The 21601-nt window shown below is 39.3% G+C and overlaps 1 protein-coding gene across 1 annotated transcript in view; it reads right to left on the reverse strand.

Moving 5' to 3' along the window:
- ntrk3a (neurotrophic tyrosine kinase, receptor, type 3a) overlaps window positions 1-21601 on the reverse strand; it is a 280863-nt gene that overhangs the window by 50269 nt on the left and 208993 nt on the right. The gene's annotated exons all lie outside the window — the stretch shown is intronic.

Raw genomic sequence — 21601 nt, forward strand, 5'->3', positions numbered from 1 at the left:
TAAAAATTATTCAAATGTGAAAATTTGGACATTTGAGAAACTATTATTGTTATTATTATTATTATTATTATTATTTTTAGTAGTAGTAGTAGTAGTAGTAGTAGTAGTAGTAGTAATAGTAGTAGTAGTTGTTGTTGTTGCTGTTGTAGTTGTTGTTTTTGTAGTAGTTAGTAGAGTGTTATTATTATTATTATTATTATTATTATTATTATTATTATTAATGATAACAATTATTATTATTATTATTATTAATTATTGTTATTATTATTGATTATTATTATTATTATTATTATTATTATTTGTAGTAGTAGTAGTAATAGTAGTAGTGGGAGTAGTAGTAGTAGTAGTAGTAGTAGTAGTAGTAGTAGTAGTAGTAGAAGTAGTAGTAGTAGAAGAAGTAGTAGTAGTAGTAGTAGTAGTAGTAGTAGTAGTAGTAGTAGTAGTAGTAGTATTAGTAGTAGAAGAAGTAGTAGTAGTAGTAGTAGTAGTAGTAGTAGTAGTAGTAGTAGTAGTAGTAGTAGTAGTAGTCAACCTGATCTCACGAATTTCCTTGGCATAGCCACGGAATTTTGTGCTAATTTTTCCATGGCATTCTCACGGATCTCCGCATTTTTCCGTGGCCCTGCTACGGACTGTCTTTTTCCGTGGCATTCTCACGGATTGGTTACTTAACGGTTTTGTCCTATTTTCTGACCATTTTCGGTTCGGTTTAGGGTTAGATTTACATGAAATGACATCCCTACCCAAACCCAACTCTAACCCCAACGCCAGGCGACAATTGTTTAAAGTTTAGAAAATATAAAAGAATAAATCAGAAAACATAGTATAAACCAATAGTTAAAGTGACATACTAACGCAAACACCAAATCTAACCCTAAACCGAAGTGAAAATGGTTTGAAAATAGGAAAAAGCAGTTGAGTAACCAATCCGTGAGAATTCCACGGAAAAAGACAGTCCGTAGCAGGGCCACGGAAAAATGCGGAGATCCGTGAGAATGCCACGGAAAAATGCGCAAAAAAATTCCGTGACTATCCCACAGAACTTTGTGAGATCATGTTGCAACAGTAGTAGTAATAGTAATAGTAGTAGTAGTAGTAGTAGTTGTTGTTGTTGTTGTTGTTGTAGTTGTTGTTTTTGTAGTAGTTAGTAGAGTGTTATTATTATTAATAATAATAACAAGTATTATTAATTATTAATTATTATTATTATTATTATTATTATTATTATTAGTAGTAGTAGTAGTAGTAGTAGTAGTAGTAGTATGTTATGGTTATTATTATGAGTAAGATTATGATTATTTTCTTAATTTATTGTTATCATTATTTGGGATGTCCTGATAACGTGGTTTCAAACTTGTTTGGAATTGGACGTTACCTCCCGATCAGAGCTCAGATATATATGTTAATATTAGGGCTGTCAAAATTAATGCGTTAATAACAGTTTAACGCAAATTCATTTTAACACCACTAATTTTATTAACGCCGATTAACGCAACTCACAATTTCTGTTTGACCCTTGGTCTAGCTAGCCCATAGTTGAATGAATTGAGATGCAGCCTTGAGTACCCTTGCATTTCCAAAGTCCTTTTCACACAGAGATTATGGAAAATGCATTCGGGATTTGTCTGGGATCGTTTGATTTTTGGTACATTCACACTGCCAATGATTTTCCGGAATTTGTGCGTGCTTTCACACACGTACCATAAAAACTCAGTAAAGACACGTGACGTATTTAAAGTCCTAGGAGCGTATTACAGAAAATTTCTATCTTAGGTCTTAACTTAAGATATTTACATTTAGTTATTTACGATAGCGGAAGCTTTGGTCCAAAGCGACTTACAAATAAGGTAAACAATAAAAGCAGTTCGAACAATTACAACACCAATACATATGTGAGTATTTTTTTTTTTCAAAGAAAATGTACAGATAAGATAAAGATGGGAAATAAAAAAAAGATATTAAGCTCTCTATTAGTAAGTAAGATGCTGGTGAAAGAAATGGGTTTTTAGCTAATTCTTAAAGACAGCTACAGAGTCAGCAGATCGCGTTGAGAACGGCAGATGTGGAACGGATCCAGAGAAAGTATGCGCTAGTGATTTTTTTCCTTTTTGAGAAGACACCACAAGCCATTGCTTGGTGACAGAGCGCAGGGTCTGAATAAGGGGGTGAATGTAAGGGGGTGCTGACCCAGTGGTGGTTTCAAAGGCCAGCAGCAGAGCTTTGAATTTGATGCGAGCTGCTATAGGAAGCAGGTGTAACCTGACAAAGAGAGGAGTGACGTGCGCCCTCTTTAGTTCATTGAAGACACTCTTGCACCTGCATTCTGAATCATCTGTAGGGGTTTGGTTGTGCAGGCTTGGAGTTCAGTCATGAACGCATTGCAATAGTCCAGTCTGTACAGGACAAGAGCCTGGACTAGGACTTGCATAGCATGCTCATTTAGGAACCATTCCTTGCTGAATGGAAACCTTGTGATGAGTCTTAGGGTTAGACAACATCTTCATCTTTGCAAGGTTCAGCTGGAGATGGTGTTCCTTCATCAATCTAATATTCCTCTGAGAGATAACGGCCATTCCACACACAAGTGGAGAAAGCTAACCGGATCCAAGCAAGACAGAGAGCAGTCAATGACCCAGAAGTGCAACACCAAGAGGGTAAGAACATCAGAGTCTCTCGCTGGAGACGCAGCCTGGTGCTCAGCTGGCAGCTTATTAAAAAGCACATGGCAAACACCAGATTCATCTGGAACAGATGCTGCAACTGAATTTCAGAGAAAAGCAACATCTGACACTGGCAAATAAGGACAGAGTAAGCATTGGATGTTTGGATGGTAAACAATTACAAAATAGTATCATGGACAGCATGACTGTAAGGTCACCTGAAATATCACCTGAATATTTGACAGCTAGAATGAGTAAGGTCTGCACATCTATCATTGCCACAAGAGGAAATTCTCTAATACACAAAAAGTTTATTAAACAACATTAACTGTATACACGTGTAACAAATAGGTATATCGTCCGATAATAGAGGCAGAACGCAGTTATGCAAATTTGAAAACCACGCCCACCGGGGGGAAAACAATCCAACCGTCTCCATTGACTTTGTATTGCGAGAGGCCGCCTCCTAATCATTTCTGGCTTATAACAAAAACAGAATAATGCCTAAAAGCTGCTGTGTGACAATATGTACAGCTAACAAGCCAAAAACCTCCGAAATAAGTTTTTAAAAGCTGTCGAGCCGTAAAACCCAGCCTTTAAGGAAAAAAGGGTATATCGCCGACTACGTTTCCCCCTAGTGGACGCAGTTCTACTATTACGAGTACTATGAAAAGTTGCCTGTTTACACTTTTGTGTCTTTAAACGTTCGTTTTTTGGGGTCGACAGCTTATAAAAACTTATTTCTGGGTTTTTTGGCTTGTTAGCTGTACATCCTGTCACACAACAGCTTTTAGGCATTATTCTGATTTGGTTATAAGCCAGAAATGACAAGGAGGCAGCCTCTCGCAATACAAAGTCAATGGAGACGGATGGATTGTTTCACCCTCGGTGGGCGTGGTTTTCAGGCTATGACGCGCTGCGCTCTGTCTCTATGGCATTAAATCTCTATCGATCAGTACTCGCTAAATTTGCCGATCTCGTGAACCGATCTTTCTGTTTACTTTTGTCATCATAGGGATCCTGAATGCGGCTGCAATTAGAGACAATTTTTACGTAGTGCGAGTATTTTTACAACCCGTTGCTCATGTGCTATGTGCAGATTTGATTTGGATTTCATAAAATACACATATTATGCGTATTTTCTAAGGACGCGCTCTGGTCAACAGTGCGACGCGTCTTCACATCCCCATCAAACAGCATACAAAGCATATCTATCGCAGACAATTGCACCCTCATGCCAAAAGTTTATTATTTGCATGCGTTTTAAAGTTTTGACCATTAAAACTTTTTTTCTCACAGCTGCTCTTGTACGCGTACACCCGACGAGCACACACAGCGGCCTGTCATCAGTGCACGTGTACAGAGCGATCTCTCTCTCACGTCTTAAAGCTACAGTAACCGAATTCATCTCTGAATAAAATCACTCTCTGCTCTTGACTAAAGAACTGTTGTACTTCCTACGAATGTGTATATTTAATTCATAAAGTAAAGACTGTGAAGTGTTTAATTTTCATTACTTTTAAGAAACATAAACCTTTTTAAATAGATATTAAATATCTCTTTGCAGAAGAAATATTTTTTGTGCTTATTTATTTGATTCCCTATTAAAACAATAATATACATAATTATTATATAGTGATATAACAAAGGCAACATCTGTGGTATTACTTTATCTAGTAGTACTAAAATCGGAATCGGTATCGGCCGATCACGAATATAACAAATCGGTAATCTGTATGGGCTGCAAAAATCCTGATCGGAGCATCCCTAGTAACAAATGTATGCATCCCTGATGAATAAATGCATCAAATTCTTCCTAAAAGCTATTAATTATAAACCTGCTTACAATTTTTTCATCAATTGTGTATATTTAGTGATACAATTTCCATTTTGAAACGGCTGCGAGAAGAAGAAGAAGATACTGCCTTGAAGGAGCTTAGAAACATTTGAACCTCGCTGTAATACTACAGCTTAAAACCTGCAGATTTACATTCATTACTTCATTACATCACTGTTGCACGTGCACGCACAAGCAGATGCAGGCGTGCACGCGTAGGCCATTCAGATCCTAAAAGTGCATTTGTGTACTATTTCAAAGATGAAAAAGCTTGAGCCCGTCTCCAAAAATAATGAATGCATTACTGTTGAAAATACATTGGGGCAGAAGTCAACAAGGTTGATTTAACCAGATTTATCTACAAACCAATTTATGTACCAAACAAGGCTAATCCGCACAGCATGCGTACCGTTAGATGTTTTGCTCGGGTAATTGTGTTTAGTACGTCGGTCTCTGGGGCGACAGATGACGGAGGTCAGTGGATAAAAGTTACAGCTGACGTCAATCTCGTCTCTGTCTTAAGAGTCGGGCCTTTATTTAGAGGTTGATTGTTAATTAATTAGGTTGCAAAGGCACCGGACTAATGATTTTATTATGCGGCATATTGTGAAAGAACGGACGGGGGAAAGATGATGAGGAGAGCTGATGAAGGTTATACATTGTTGGCAAATGACCGTTACGCCACTCTGGTGCAATTAGTGTGTTTTTAATGAGTTGGGAGGGATACATTTGCATTTTTAGTGCGGTACAGGCTATCAACAGGGCATGTAACCAAGGAGAGAGCACGGCACGACTAAAAATATTAAAAGTAATATTTTGTAAAACAAATACGACAGAGTTTCATTACCAATGCTACTTTTAAGATGCAACACCTTCCCCCAGTTCACTTAAACGTCTCGTGCCATGGCAGCCGAGAGAAAATGGAAGGAGATTAAGACACAGTCGAATGAGAGGAAGGGGGCCTGACATCTGGAGATGGGGGGCAAGAGCTTGGATTCCAGTCAATCTTTTCATATTGATTGCATCTGGGGAAAATTCATTTCTAGCTTATGATCTGCGAGCAGAAAGCTCGCCGCCAGGATACAGGAGGGTGCGAGGAGGTAGCGTCCCATCAATTACCCCGAAGTGAAGGGCTTTTAAAAAAGAGAACCCGACGCCGCCTCAGATGACCGTGATGGCCCTAATCATTGTATCCTTTGCTTTGATGATTTGGCATTTGGCTCTGGATAGGATGTTGTTATGGCTTCCTGCCTCCGAGAATCGAGCGAAGGGGTGGAGGGGAGCAGAGCAAAAAGATGAAAAGTGAGAGAGCAAAGACATGGGCGGAGAGGTCCGACGTGACCTTTTCCAAAGGACGAAGTGACTGGCGTCTCATTTAAGTTTGGTTGTAAAAAATATCATCTTTCATAGTTTGTCCGATCATTACTAGATTTAAAACTCGAGGATGAACAGCTTTTTGACAGGCGGCAGAGATGGGAAGCTTAAACTGTGTTTTGGTCTACAGCAAAGATTCAATAAACACATTGTGAGCTCTGCGGAAAACAAATAGATGTCGCTCGGTTATCACAGATTACCTGCGTAAGATGATGCAGTTCAAATTGGTTTCAAAGGGCTTCCTGTCTTAAGAAGATACGTCGCTCTTAACATGATGGATCAACAGAGCCTGCACTTTAAATGCTACAAGCATACAAAACTAACTGTACTCACTGTACTGAGAGAGAGAGATAGAGAGAGAGAGAGAGTGAGAGAGAGGGGGGGGTTAAAATGTACATGGCTTAAAGGCGGGGTGCATGATTTCAGAAAAACACTTTGGAAAAGGGAGTCTGGCCGAGTACCAAAACACACTTGTAGCCAATCAGCAGTAAGGGGCGTGTCCACCATCGTTGCCTGGGTTGCATATGTGTGGGGGCTATCAAAAGAAGGTCCAGATTCTATTGGGGTAGGGGCGTGTTTGTTTAGGTGATTTCAAATGTCAACATTGGCTTTCAGAGATCATGCACCCCGCCTTTAATGCATAGAGATTCAGGCTTGTAACCTAAAGGTTGCCGTTTTCAGTCTCATGCCGGCAGGAGGCGACTGAGGTGCCCTTGAGCAAGCATTCAACCCCCCTTTGATAGCTGCCCACTGCTCAATGGATGTTCATGACTTAAACGCAGAGGTGACATTTCGAGTATGGGTTACCGTACTTTACAATCACGTCACTTTGAAATTATGTGTATAGCGTGTTTGCATTACATTTTCCTACCCCCATAATGCTACACTGATGAGTATGTTGTGCTTCCAGCTCCATTTAACACATTTTACTATGGTTAAAGTTGTGTCAGAATTACTGTAATTACAAGATGATGACTCTGCGAGTCTCATCAAAGCTGTTCATGTCCTCTGACTCAGAAATTACTATGGCAACGTTCATCTTGCCTACAATATTTAATCACTACATTTATACGTTGATTTACACCTTTGTGTTCTTGTTAAAAGATGAAAAACGAAGAAAATGCACCAGGTAAGAGCGACTATAATAAAATAACAAACAAACATTTGTAAACAATAACTGTTTAACATTACATTATGACAATCAAGTTGCAGCTTTCATTACAATAAAAAAATATAACTAAACAAGTTCAACGATGAAACTGGGAAACTGTCATGTAATTTTCAATTTCATGATGTCCCAGAATTCACTCGAATCTGTGTGTACAAACAAACAAACAGATTTGATCTGAACTTCATATTACCTCCAGCACTGTCTTTTAAATTAGCTCAGGGAAACTGTTGAAAAGCTAACTTTGAGTCTTCCCCAAACATAATACAGAAAGATTACCAATGATTTAAAATAAAAGAGCGTTCCTCGCAGGAAATCTGTTCCTTTAACGATTATATTCCATCATTCCCCTGCTTCATTCTCTCCCATTACCAAGCAACCTCTCAGTTAATGTCCTGCAAAAAATCTAAAGCTATCGTCTAATTCAAACTGGCAGATGTTAAAAATACAGATTCATTACCGCTTCACCGCTGGAGCACCAGGAGAAAGAGCATAGGCTGATAAAATAATAGGACCTCGGGCATATACATATCTATCATTAGGCCAGCAGAACTGCCCGGCGACTCACCCCCTTCAATGCTCCCTAATAAGGATTAATTACCTGCGGTGGTTACACCTGTAGCTAATGAGAGAGGGCTGACCCAAGGTGTGCACCAATCAGCATGCTTTATGTGTGAGCCAAAGCTCCCCGTGGTTCAGTGGAGAAGGCTATCAGTCTTTTAGATGAGCTTTGCTTTTCTTTTGGCAAGTGGGTTGTCGGAGAGAGACATAATAATGAAGTGCTGTAATTTTAAAAGCATCTGACATGAATTTCGCTTTTATATATTGTCAACATGCCAGAATGAGGAGTCTAAACTAACTGACTGACTTGCTGACTGACTGACCAAATAACCACTCAACCAACCAACCACCTAACTACCTAACTGGAGTGCGTTTCCCAAAAGCTTTGTTAGCCAACTACTGTCATGAGATTCGTCATTAAAGTTCTACGATTTGGTGTTTCCCGAAACCATAGTTCAAACGAACATTCGCAAGCTGCATCGCAAACTTGTGTGGTTTGAACGACAACTCTCCACCTGTGGCCAGAAGCGTAGTTCCTTGTCTTTATAATTTGTAGACTTACGTTGATCATGCTTTTGAACAAAATAAGCAACAAACATGTTGTGCATTCTATATCCATCATTTTAAAAATATAATTTTTTTATTTTATGTCTTTAAGTTTGTAAAAAGAATTAAAGAGCTGCATTTGAAAACGGCGCATGTGCGTAGATCTATAAGCTTTAAGACCCTGAGGTATCCCTAGGAGGAGTGACGTAAGAGGGAACTTGCACATGAATTAAATATCTTGAAAATAAACAACAAAAAACTAAATCAGTCTTTCGATGCAATGTACATTATTTACAGCAATAATCTGACGTTAAATCGATTTAAACAGATTAATTAGTACTTCACCTCCCATGTGACATCATCAACTATGTTGTTCAACCAACATGGTTCAAACATAGAATGTGCGACAAAGCTATTATGTTTCGGGAAACAGTCTTGACTACGTAGTTAGTTTCTCTAACTATGCATCGTACTTTGGTGGTTCAGCAGCGAGTTACGTCGTTGTTTGGGAAATGCACCCTTAACTGACTGACCAATTAATAAACCTAATTAACTAACTGACTGACTGACCAACCAAATAACCACCCAGCTAACAAACTAATCAACAAACCAACCACCCACCTACCTATCTGACTGACTAACCATCTCACCACCCAAACATCAAACTAATCAACAAACCAACCACCCACCTACCTATCTGACTGACTGACTAACCATCTCACCACCCAAACACCAAACTAATCAATAAACCAAACTAACTAACTGACTGAGTGACTATTACAGACTGACCTACAACAAACCACCCAACCAGCAAGCTTATCAACAAACCAACAACCTACCTATCAACCTAACTAACTGACTGACTTACCAACTCACCAAGCAACAAACTAATAAATCAACCAAGCTAACTATCTAACTAACTAGGGTGTGTTCCTGAACAACAACGTAACTTGCTGCTGAACGATGCATAGTTGGCGAAACTAACTACTCGTAGTCAAGACTGTTTAAAAAACATAGTAACTTTGCCGCACATTTGTCGTTTGAACCATGTTGGTTCAACAACATAGTTGATGATGTCACGTGGGAGGTGGAGTACTAATTAATCTCTTTAAATCAATTTAATGTCTGATTATTGCTGTAAATAACAAATATTGCATCGGAAGACTGATTTTGTTATCGTGATTTAGTTATCTGTTGTTTATTTCAAGATGTTTCATTATTGCGCAAGATCCTTCTTACATCACTCCTCCTAGGCATTCCCCAGGGTCTTAAAGCCTGCTTACAAGCATGCACACTTTTGAAAAAAAGCGCCTTAATTCTGTTTACAAACAAAAAGACGTAAATTGGACTTTGTATACATTTAGAATGATGGATATAGGATGCACTGCATATTGCTTGTTTATTTTGTTCAAAAGCATGATCAATTCCAGTCTACATGTCATAATAACAAGGAACTATGCTTCTAACCACAGCTCAACAGCTGTAGTTACAAACACAAACACAAGTTTGCAGTGCAGTTTGCGAATGTCCACTGGAACGATGGTTTCAGGAAACACCCGAATCTTTAAACTATGCTGAAACGATGGAAATTGCGACCATATTTGGCTAACAATGCTTTTGGGAAACGCACTCCTAACTGACTGACTGTCTCACTAACTAACTAACCAACCAACAAACTAAACAAACAAACAAATAAACAACTGACTGTCTGACTAGCTAACATTTTATCAAACACAATGTGATTGTTTGGTCGTTGTTTTCCTTGCATATTAAAGGTCACGTTCTTTCTGATCCCATTTTTTAAACCTAGTTTGTGTGTAATGTTGCTATAATAGCATAAATAAAACCTGTAAAATGATTAAGCTCAAAGTTCACTGCCAGGTGATAAATTTTTTCTTTAACAGAATTCGGCTTTAAAAGCCTACAGCGAACGGCCGGTTTGGACTACAGGCCTCTACTTCCGGTTTTAATGACGTCACTAGAACAGTTTTTTTGACTAAACTCCGCCCACAGGAATACGTCAGCAAGCTAACGGCAAGCTAAGCTGCTATTGAATCACAACACACTAAACAAGCTACACAATCAGAACTCGTTACGTATTTCTGATGGGGGGACTTCATAGAACAAGGAAGACATCAGCCCGTTTTTAGGACAGTAAAAACAGTGGAACAGAGAAGTAAATTGTGTGAAAAAAAAAAAAATTACACGTGAAACATGAACACATGTTATATTGCGCACTGTAAACACAATCAAAGCTTCAAAAACACAGAAAGAACGGGACCTTTAATGAGAAACATGTTATAAAAGACATTCTCTATTGAAACACCTTGTCCTTGGATCCAAAAAGGCATCTACTGATATTGGCTCAAAACACACAGATGGTTTTCATACATACAATTGAAAACCATTTACAACTATCCTGACCTACCATGTCTCAAGAATAAGATTGTATTTATCCTTATTATTAACATCTGTTGCATGCAGAGTTGCAGGTGAATCTGCTGCTAGGCTGAAAATGCACAATGGTATTTCTGCTGCAAAACGGAGACCATTCTGTGCCTGCGATTAGATGTTTAAGGGGTACGACATGATTTATAATTCTATAAAGGACGACTGCCTCCAGAGGTGAGAGAGCTCTAAGTTGCCATGGCCTTTGTGGACAGAGCACAAAAGAAGGGAAAATGAGAGCATAGCTTTCAGTGCAGTGGGTTTCTATTGGACTTTCTTGCAGTAAATAAGCTTCTAAAATGCTCTCAGGAGTGCAGTTTGGGTCCACAATTCGGCCCAAAATTCGTCCACGGACTTTGTTTCGGTTAACTGAGGAGGGCAGGACAACACATTCGGAACTTCATTAGCGAAAAGCCAATGGAAAAAAAGCATCTAAACTACTTATGTCAGTTTGGTATCAAACACCTGTTGGGCTGAGGTCAATTCTTTACAGGATATTGCTTGCCAGTTTTGAATAAATGAGCCGGAGAACAGTGTCCCAAACTGCCGATCAAGCTTCCTGGGCTGACAGAGAAAAACTCTGAATCTCAGTAAAACGAGATGGAGCAAAATTGGGGTACTACGGAATTGTTGACAGTTTTGTGCTTGTTGATAACAGTGTCCGTTCTTACATGCAGATACACAATGATTGTATGGTAAACATGACAACATGGTTTCTGGGACTGGTTGCATCAGCTGTCTGGAGGTTACAACTTAGCCTAGTTGGGCATAAATAGGCAACACAAGTAATTTAGGCACTACAACTGTAAATATTCCAGCAGTGCACCATTAAATATGAACTAAATATATACAAATACTAGTATTTATGTGTAGTCTCTTAAAGGTCCCGTTCTATCTGTGTTTTTTAAGCTTTGATTGTGTTCACAGTGCGCAATATAACGGGCCCTATTTTAACGATCTAAGTGCATTGTCTAAAGCGCACAGCGCAACGTCTTAATGGGCGTGTCCGAATCCACTTTTGCTAATTTAACGACTGGAAAAATCGTTTGTGCGCCAAGCGCATGGTCGAAAAGGGTTGGTGCAATTTTTTTAATGAGAAATGGGAGTATTTTGGGTGTAACGTGCAATAAACCAATGAGAGTCTCAGCTCTCATCCCCTTTAAAAGCCAGTTGCGCTGGCGCTATGTCTAATCCCTATTTAGATGACGGACTTTGTAAACTGAAAAACTAAGCGGAGGAAGAAGATCCCCAGTTTAGGATTAATGTTAAATAATTGTGTTGTTTTCACTTGTATTGAAATTGTTATTTTTTGAATTAAAACCTTTAAAAGCCGTTTTCTTTTAGTCATGAAAGTAAAAAAGCAGGCTTTTAGAGTCTAAATGTATGGCAAACCAATATCATCAAAAAATAATTTACACGTATGTAAGAAAAGGTTTGTACTCTAAAAATACTTTATTTGTAACAAATGAAGTTTATTTAACTAAGTTCGGGAGGAGCATGGTCATGTGATCCAACCAATCAGTGCAAAGAGGTGCTTATAAATGGCAGTCCCTCACCTCTGTCCCGTGACAGATTTTTTGCAGCATTTGGACCCGCCCATGTTTCGTCACATCCGGTTTCGAGCGTTGTTGTGCGACGACATGCTTTCTCGGCCCGCCACTACTTACTCAGCAAGGATTAATTTCTTTCTACCTGGAAATTTGGGGATATTAACCGACACTTTCCACTTCACACCAGGACGCCGAATCCTACTCTCGCCCCTGCCAGCGAGACGTCCGCCATTTTTTCGCCTCGGTTCCTATCCGGCCCAATCGAGCCGAATCATTAAACAGGGACTGATAAAAGCCTCGAAACGATCACTATTGAACTTTATCTTTCGGGCAGGTTTAACGCTATGACTAAATGTCTCCTTTCAGACTACTAACCATTTCCCATTGAGCCTCTCGTACTCATCTAGCAAGCAAGGCCACCGGGCCCAAATGTCGCGCCCTCCAACTTCCACCGTACTCCGCCGAGTACCGGGTTTTTTCCTAATGCCTCTCACCACCGGTGGCAGGCGCTCGGCAGGTCCGGGCCGCGTCCTAGAGCGCCGGTTTCAATCAGTTCCCTCGCCCGCATAACAGTGGCTCCCGCTTCCATTTCACCAAATATTTCTGTTATATTCGCCAGCGTCGCAATCCGTTTTCCTCATCTGTATTTTTGTCCATAGGATGTAAACTTCAGGTGCTTCATAGCGTGAGGCTGCCTCCGCTAGCGGCTCAAGCACTGACGCTATTATCTCTCATTCCTCTGTTTTTAGTTCAACCTGTTCTAAATATCACCAAATATAACGGGAGATTGCCTCCGCAGACCACCGATCCTTATTCATTCAGTACCTCCCCATGCAATCGTTTTGAAACGCACGGATTATTAACACAGGGACCCAAAATAGTCATTGGTTTTTAATCGATATAATACATGCTTCCCTTTTTTTTATCGATATTTTCCTCCGCAACTCGGACTTCTCGATCTCAATGTAGACCGTGTTAATTTTTCTTTCCACGTTACTCTTAAAGTATTGTACTTGCATCCTTCGTTTTGTATTGATTTAGCTACTGTACAGAAATAATTTACTCTGCTTTTCCCTCTAGTTGCAAACCTAATAAGCAACCGCTCACGCTTTCATCACAACGGCAGACTTTTGCGCTATCACCACCGGCCCGAATCATACTTTTAAATCAAATCTGTCAGTCAGTTCTGTAGTTTTTCAAGTCGTGCGATCTCACATTTGCCATTATGTAAGTTATCTAGAAGCAGCGTCTCCAGCTGCTGGTGATACGCTACCAGGCGGACCTAACTCGCTTATTACACACTATTTTAGAATATATTGCGTTTTCTCGTCACAGACCCCCAATACGAACTTACTTTAATGGTTTTTCCCGCTATTAAGACGATCATTTACTGCCGACACCGTGCCTCTATCGTGCCCGGCGTTAAAGTGTCGGCTCGTATGTCCTTCTACAGGACTGTGTTTTGTTCCCTAAGAAGTGCACTAACTAGCTCCATCCTTGCCGCCGACGTTAAAAGCTGTTCCTTGTTCGCGTCATACCCTGATGGATATACAGCTTACCAGGGTTTTCAGCACCCGCAGCAGCTGTCAGGGGCGTAGATCTACCGGCTCCAGGTCTGCAGCCTCCCCATATAGGGGTTTTAAGCTATATTTCGGTCATATAGCGTTGTCGTATTTAATCTCCTTAGCCAGTTTTGTTTTAAATGTAAACTCCTCTCATCTAAAATTTTGTTCTGTCCTACATGCTGCTCTGGTAGCATTCTAAATAAAATTGAAAACGCTCAAATTTTCTAAATTTGTCAACGAAACACTGCGCCCCCTCTCTATGCTTTTACGATGGTCTTCGGAATCAAATTTAACTGCCACGCATGTGCCAGGGAGCAAATCGTATTAATTTTATTTATTTTATTTTTTTTCCCATCACCGGTAGTTAGCCTGCCGGCATCAGAACTGGATGCAAGTCCATCCCTAGTAAGTCATCATACAAAACCGTTTTTACAAGGTCACCAGGTAAAATCTTGATACCTCGATTTATATTCAGAGACATTTACCCTATCCTCCAAAGGTATTATTCAACGGTAAATCATTTAACCATGAACTCTTTTTTCTCTACACTGTAAAACTCAAATTGTTGGCCCAATTAATTATTTTTTTTAGTAACTAAGAAAATTGGTTTAACTTGTATATATATATTTTTTGCCCGTCCAACATTTCATTAATTGGATTTTTACAGTGTAAGGAAACCTCACCTGGAACTAATTAATTTGCTCGTTTTCAACACCTGAGCATTCCCGCTGTTACCAATCACATTCGCGTGTTCACATGTCAATTCAATCCTGTTTTTTCTAATTGCTCAGCGCTTGCATATCAGCTCTTATTTCACGTAAATTTCTATCAGCATTTGCTGCTTGTCTAAACCTCAGTATATTGTCATTAAATAACAATAGTTTTCTTTTTAAACTCTGCTATTTGCATTACTGCACATTTCCCCCAATCAGAAACTATGCAAAGTTTCTTTCTTCTGTTTATTCGTCTTGCCCCTTCAAAGTGCTGGGTGAGCCCCATTTGACTGCAGGTGGGACCTACCCGTCTGGTGCTGTGAGCATTCCAGCTAAAGCTCCCGCAGACGCTGCGAGGGTCCTCCCTGTCAAACACTTAAATTCGATGCCCAGTTTTGCTCCAAAAAATTCACGCCTTTTAATATATGCACTCTTGTTTCGACTGCATATGGGGTCTACCTCTCCGATGCCATGGGCATTTCAGGTCAGTTTCCGGATTTTTCTTTGTTGGGCATCTCATTTATTCAACAGTTAAGTCATTCAGGCTAATTAAGTGGCATTAATTTTTATAATCTAATCTTTGGCAAACCTTCATCAGCTATAAACAACTCTAAAACTCTCACCTGTCATCAAAACTATATTTAGAAATAAGCCCATTCGCCCAAACTCCATGCCGCCCATTACAATTGACTTAATGTCTAGGTGCCTTTCCGCCTTTCGGCTCGGTCACCACTCTCTCTACCACTCCATCCATACTGCCCGCAAGCTGGACGCAGTGTTCATTTTGTGTTTTTTGCTTTTTAAACTGTTCAGGATTTGCAGTCATCTAAAATTTCAGTCCAGTCATCTACCCTACAACTTCTGATTAAAAAGTTCTAAAACCTTGATACAATCTCGTTTTTCTTCAAACAAAGCAAGACTTTCAAATTTAAGAAGGGGCACTTTCTATTTTCAGTTTACCGAACCCCATCCAATTATATAATTCGCTACTAAATTACCTGCAGTACAGACGATCCTGGTCGAAACTTGTTTTGATCCTCTTTTTATCGACAACCGAATTTAATTGGCTACGAGATTTTGGTAAAATTTGTTTTAATCCAGTCTGATATCCAAGCAATTAAATTTTTCATTCAGCTAATTCATTCAGCATCAGTGCCCCAACCACTCCCGCTCCAAACGGCCTCTCTAATCAACAAACTTAGGCCCTCAGTTGCCGGATGTCAGAATCATTCAAATCCTACATTAGATTCAACCACTTGCATATCAGAAAATCTTGTGTACGCCTAGTTTGTTTTGTTTGCTTCACCTGCACATTCATTAAAATGAATAAATAATTATATGTATATTTATCTGCGTGCGTTTATACTTGTGAGAATACACTGTATGTACAGTATTCGTATATATTTTTTCCCAGCATTTTTTTTTCACGCACAGGTGCACTCTACCGTGCACGTCGTTGTATGGGCTCCCCGTTTGTAGGCAGTGCGGGATTTTCTTCCACCAATTTAAGTTTCGCCCCTTCAAATCGCTGGTCGAGCCCCATCACTCATCACTCATAATTTTCTTACCTTTATATTTTCATGTTGAATTTGCAACAGGACCTACCCATCCAATGCTGTGAGCATCTCCGCAAAAGCTCCCTTTGGATGCTGCGAGGGTCCTCCTGGTCGGACACCAAATTTTTGCCTTTTTAACCCTATTCTAGAGTCTTCCTGTTTGACTGCAGGCGGGACCTACCCGTTCGATAAACAGGAGATAAATAATTTACAAACGGCTCTCCTTTCAGCACTTGGACAGCGTCACGAGATTTTTTAAGCATTACTTAAAAATGTTTCTCATCTCACCATATCCACAGGTACAGAGTCATCATATACAATAAATCCGTGAGGTAGCATTTAAAAAACATTTAAAAATAGATGCATTTGTTTAAAGCAAAGCATTTATTTACTTACCAGGCTACAGGTGAAAGCAGCTCTTTGCGCCTTCTAACGTGACGTCTCATAATTAGTCCTCATTTATGTCCAAGAGACTCAATAATAATATTTTACATTCAATCTTTTAATCTTTCATATTTAAAAGCGTTTTTGTGCTGCTGCGCATTCATGTGTGTGATAAGCAAACCCGCCTTGTCCTCCCGTTTGGCGCATACTAATGCGCTCTTTAAATAACATAAAACACATTGCGCCATTGACTTTAGACTTTAGAGCAGGTTTTTGTTGGTCAATGGCGTAGTCTATTTTAGTTGCCTCAAAATAGCAACGCGCAAACAATGCGCCTGAACACACCTCGTTTTCAGACCAGAACGCCCATGGGCGCAAAAGGGGGCGCAAATGCATTTGCCATTTAAACAACGCGGTGCTAAACGTGAAAATTATAATTGCGCAGGGTGGAAACTAGCAAAAGACACGTGCGTTGCGCATTGCGCTGCATTGCGCCGGGTGTAAGATAGAGCCCAACATGTGTTAATTTTTCACATGTAAAAAAAACGCAGTATTTTTCATACAATACTTATTTGTATACCACTGTTTTCACTGTCCTAAAAACGGGCTGATGTCTTTCTTGTACTATGAAGTTCCTCCTTCATAAATACGTCATGAGTTGTGATTGTGTAGTTTGTTTAGTGTGTTGTGATTGACAGCAGCTTAGCTTAGCAGAGCCGTTTGAACCAAAGCTGGCGACTGACGTATTCCTGTGGGCGGAGTTTAGTCAAAAACTGTTTTATTGACGTCATTAAAGCAGGAAGTAGAGGGCTATAGTCCAAACCGGACGTTTGCTGTAGGCTTTGAATGGCGAATTCTGTTAAAGAAAATTAACGCCTGGCAGTGAACTTTGAGCTTTATCATTTTACAGGTATTATTTATGCTCTAACAGCAACATAACACACTAAAGTTTGAATAATGGGATCAGAAAGAACGTGACCTTTAATATATTTGCATTTGTGCATTTTAATACTATTAAATGATTGTTAATGTATTGTAGGTATACTCAAGGCAGAGTACTTACAACTTACAGGTCAAGCAAAGTCTACAACCAAATTAATCAATACTGTAACTTGGTTACAAACGTATTAAGCCCCTAGCATAAACGTTATGTCCTAAATTATAAAGCAAGATCTTACAAAGTTCTGGTGCATCCCTGATGTGCAACTGAGCTAAAATGCCAGAACACTGAGAGCTAAAAAACAGTTTTAAATGTGTTTACTTGTAACCAAACGGCACCAAAATGACTGCAGGAAATGGCTTGTAAAATTTCACAGCTTCCAAGCTCTCTAATCTTTCCAGGAGACAGAGATTGTCTTCTCTGTGTTTGAAATAAAGGTGCTCTGTCAAAACAGATAAGGCTGTTCAATTCTAGTTCCTTTGATTCCTCAAAGACACACAATGAAAGAAATTCTCAGCCATTTAAAGTACAGAGACTTAAAAAGAGAATAAAAACATGTTTTAGTTTTTAAATGTGTCTTTCTATTAATGTTTCTATTGTCTGCTAAAGTTGAAGATGTATTGGTCCTAAACACCTCAAAACTTTCAACAAATCAACTTTCTACAATTCGTTCATCCATATCATGTCATATCTCGGTCCAAAGACGCAGAAGAAGTGGTCAGTCTTTAACAGCGGGTACGCATCTTTCAGTGACAAACTCTACAGACTTTATATTCAAGAGCGTTATTTTATATTCTCAAATGTGATGCAAAATTTGGTGTGGTCCTTCAACGGGTAATTGGGGTGGAATAAGTTCACTGCTAAAATGCCAGACGGTTCAGGGTTCAAGTCTGGAGAGAGATGATTACACACCCTCGGGTAATTGATGACCATTGAACGAAAGGTTCAGTGGTTTCACAGAGTTTCGCAAACATTGTACAGCAAAGCTACAGGCCTGAAGTAGAGGCCACTCGCATGTTAAACATGTAGCCAATAACCCAACCTAATTATTTTAAAAACCCAACGACCCGACAACTGGTCAAGTGGTGTCGTTGTCGTACGAGCTTGATCCGTGACGAAATTCATTTGAGCGAGGTGAGGTATAAAAAGCGAGGTTACAATGCAAATCCACCAGATTAACGCTTATGTGATCAGCCTCCTGATACAGTTAAATAGCAAATATTGTATAGGAACGCCAACTAATTTATAAACTGTACGGCAACATAGTGATTAGACCGCTGTCAATGCAATAAAATGTGTGTTTTGAATGCTTATTCTTGTTATCAAGAAACGCTAAAGGCAAAAACAACAAAAGATGAGTCAATAGTAGGAAGCTTTTGACATTTTTGTCTTCCTTTTTTTCTTTGAGCCATAACATATAGATGCAAGGCGAAGATCATATACACGGAGTACGCTTTTAAGATATAGCTTGACTCCTGACAAACGACATTCATTAATAATGACTGCTCATGCTAGTCACTTTTTATGCTAAACTCTCAGTTCCGCCTCATTTCAGGCTCTTGTGGTACTGGAGAAATAAAAAATGATAAAGAGACCTGTGCCATCAATCTATTAGCATGCTAGTGCTCCAATCTCCAAACCCGTGCTGTAAACACACAAACACAAGCCAGGCGGATTATTAATCACTCATTTTGCCATTAAAAATGCATGTGGTTCATAATGCATAACTCTTTGAATATGTATGTTTGTGTTTATATACATATGTATGTTTTTCCAGACTTAATATGATTTCGCCCACTTAGTGAGTTAGCCTTGCACGTGGAGTATTTATCTCTCAGCAGACGTTAAAGAAAATAGGACCACTCGTTATAATGAGAAACACCTGATGGTACAATTTACGAACTGGTGAGAATCTATTTCCTTAATGATCTACGTTAGCTGGGTTTGAACTTGGACATTTTTGCTTATCAGCCCAAATCCCACTTCGACAGAAACAAAGAGCTCAAACTCTCAGAGAACAGTAACTAAATCTAATCATATTAAACATTTCATGCTATGCCAACCACATTGAATAGGCTGGGTGCAAAGTCATCATCTATGGTTACTGATACTTCATTCTGTCCACGTTCTTCTCACCAAGTACAAAATGACAAATTTTGTACTTTACAACCCATCCAAGTTGGTTCTCCGTTGCCACCAGACACTGTTTGATTGTGGATCTGCCTCATGGAGCAGCGGATATTGGCTTTGTTTGCCTAAGGCACTGTCGTTTTTCATTCGTGTCCCTCTATTTTTTCTTTGGTATCCGAGTTAAATGTAATGTGAACAATTAGGGGCTCTGGAAAGGTTCGTAAACAACATTACAGTAGATGAAAAGGAAAGACGGATCGTAGGCATTGCATGCTATACAGTAGTACATATTTTGTAATCTATACTATTTGTTTTGTCTTTTTGAATTGTTTGTAAATGCACAACTTAAGCATCTCAAACTTGACTTGGCGTATTCAGTTTATATGAGAAAAAGGTCAACTTCAAAATCATTGTCAGATTACAAATGATATCCGGTACATACCCCAAAGTAAACAATGGCGCGAGTTATCGTCTTCTCCATATGTCTTTTCTTGGACTACAACAAACACACAGATATTAGGCAACGGTTTTCTTCCTGGGATTGGTGATGTAGACAAGACCGACATTATCATAATTCCTCCCACTTTGACTCACAGCCTGTAAGTTAACTCCTGTTAGCATTGCATTGTGAGAGAATCTTTCAAACATGGTAAGGAGCTTCACATTTCCGGCTGACGTCAGAGGTATTCAGGCCAATCACAACGTACAGATTAGCTAGCCAATCAGGGACACAGAGCTTTTCAGATCAATGAGTTTTGTGCATGAATAAGTGCATTTCAGGAAGAGAGGGAAATCTGGAGCTACAAAAATGTACGGTATGTGAAAAATAATGTGTTTTTTAACCATAAACCGCGTGAACATATTGTATTATACCAAATACACAAACTAACATTGTTTAAAGCAATGAAATAGGTGCCCTTTAATGAAAAGAAAGTTTGTTAAATGGCTAAAAAGTTGAGAAAATAAGGATCTAACAATTAAAGGATTACTCCACTATCATAAGAAGGTCCAGGTTCTATTGGGATAGGGGCGTGTTTGTTTAGGTGATTTAAAATATCAACATTGGCTTTCAGAAATCATGCACCCCACCTTTAATATCTTTATATCAGAAACCTATGCCTACAAAAACAAATTATTTGAATGGACAATGAAGTATAGTATGAACGGAGACTCTCCAGTGCTTCAAAAGAAAGACTAGTGTTCATCGGAACCCCATCTATTCAGGACGATAAAATTAAGCCGATTTAACAAAGCATGCTTGGTTTACGATTTTCTACTCTGGAGAGATACAGTATGTGGTGAAAGGAAACAAAAAGAAGCACCGTTTTGTCTTGGGCAGCACTGAAAATCCAATTCTGCCTCAATTCGGAAATCATGGAATAGCTCAGGAAGTACAGTGGGATTGAGTTAAGAGACAATAGATCAGGCAATGCAGTCTGTCAGCCCTGCAATAATGTAAAATCCTAAAGACAGATAATTCACTGGTTAGTCCAGCTGAAGGCCGGCTGGAGGATAGAAACCCCATCAGCTTTGTGTTCCCTAAGCCTCAAATGAACTTGGGTAAATCTTGATTTCGTTCTTCAGGTGGGAACCAGAAAAGGTTTGGTAGTTTTGGCAAATTTCCATATGAATATAGTCCATTGTAATTTAAAGGATGAGTAAATGAGACAGTTTATGGTAATAATAAAACTATTTATAAACTAAATAATTGTAATAATTTTTAAACTGTTACAATAATTTAGGGTGTTTTTAGACTACGTTTACACGGAAATGATCTGAAGAGAAAATGCAAAAGTGGTGTTGCATTTTATTCCGCATTTATACGTGCATTTTGGGAGGAAAACTGCGTGCATATGGTGACGCAAAAGTGTGTAATATTCGATGTAGTATGCACACCAGGCGGCTAGGTGGCAATGTGAAGCACTGACACACAACAACACCAAGTCCACGCGTCTGCGTACAACCTTTTCCTTGTACTCCCAGGTGTCGTCCAAAGCCGTCTGGTTTGCCTCCGACAAAATGGCGCATCAACAATTTGATGGAGGTAATTGATGCGCCTTCTCTGATCAGTAATACTAGCAGTGAATATTCCCTACAACTGCTATGGCAACTTGAAGGTCCGACGTATGGAAATAATCCCACATGTTTGTTGTTATCTGAACTGGCGCA

The sequence above is a fragment of the Misgurnus anguillicaudatus genome, chromosome 6, assembly GCF_027580225.2.
Source record: "Misgurnus anguillicaudatus chromosome 6, ASM2758022v2, whole genome shotgun sequence".
Taxonomy (NCBI): Eukaryota; Metazoa; Chordata; class Actinopteri; order Cypriniformes; family Cobitidae; genus Misgurnus; species Misgurnus anguillicaudatus.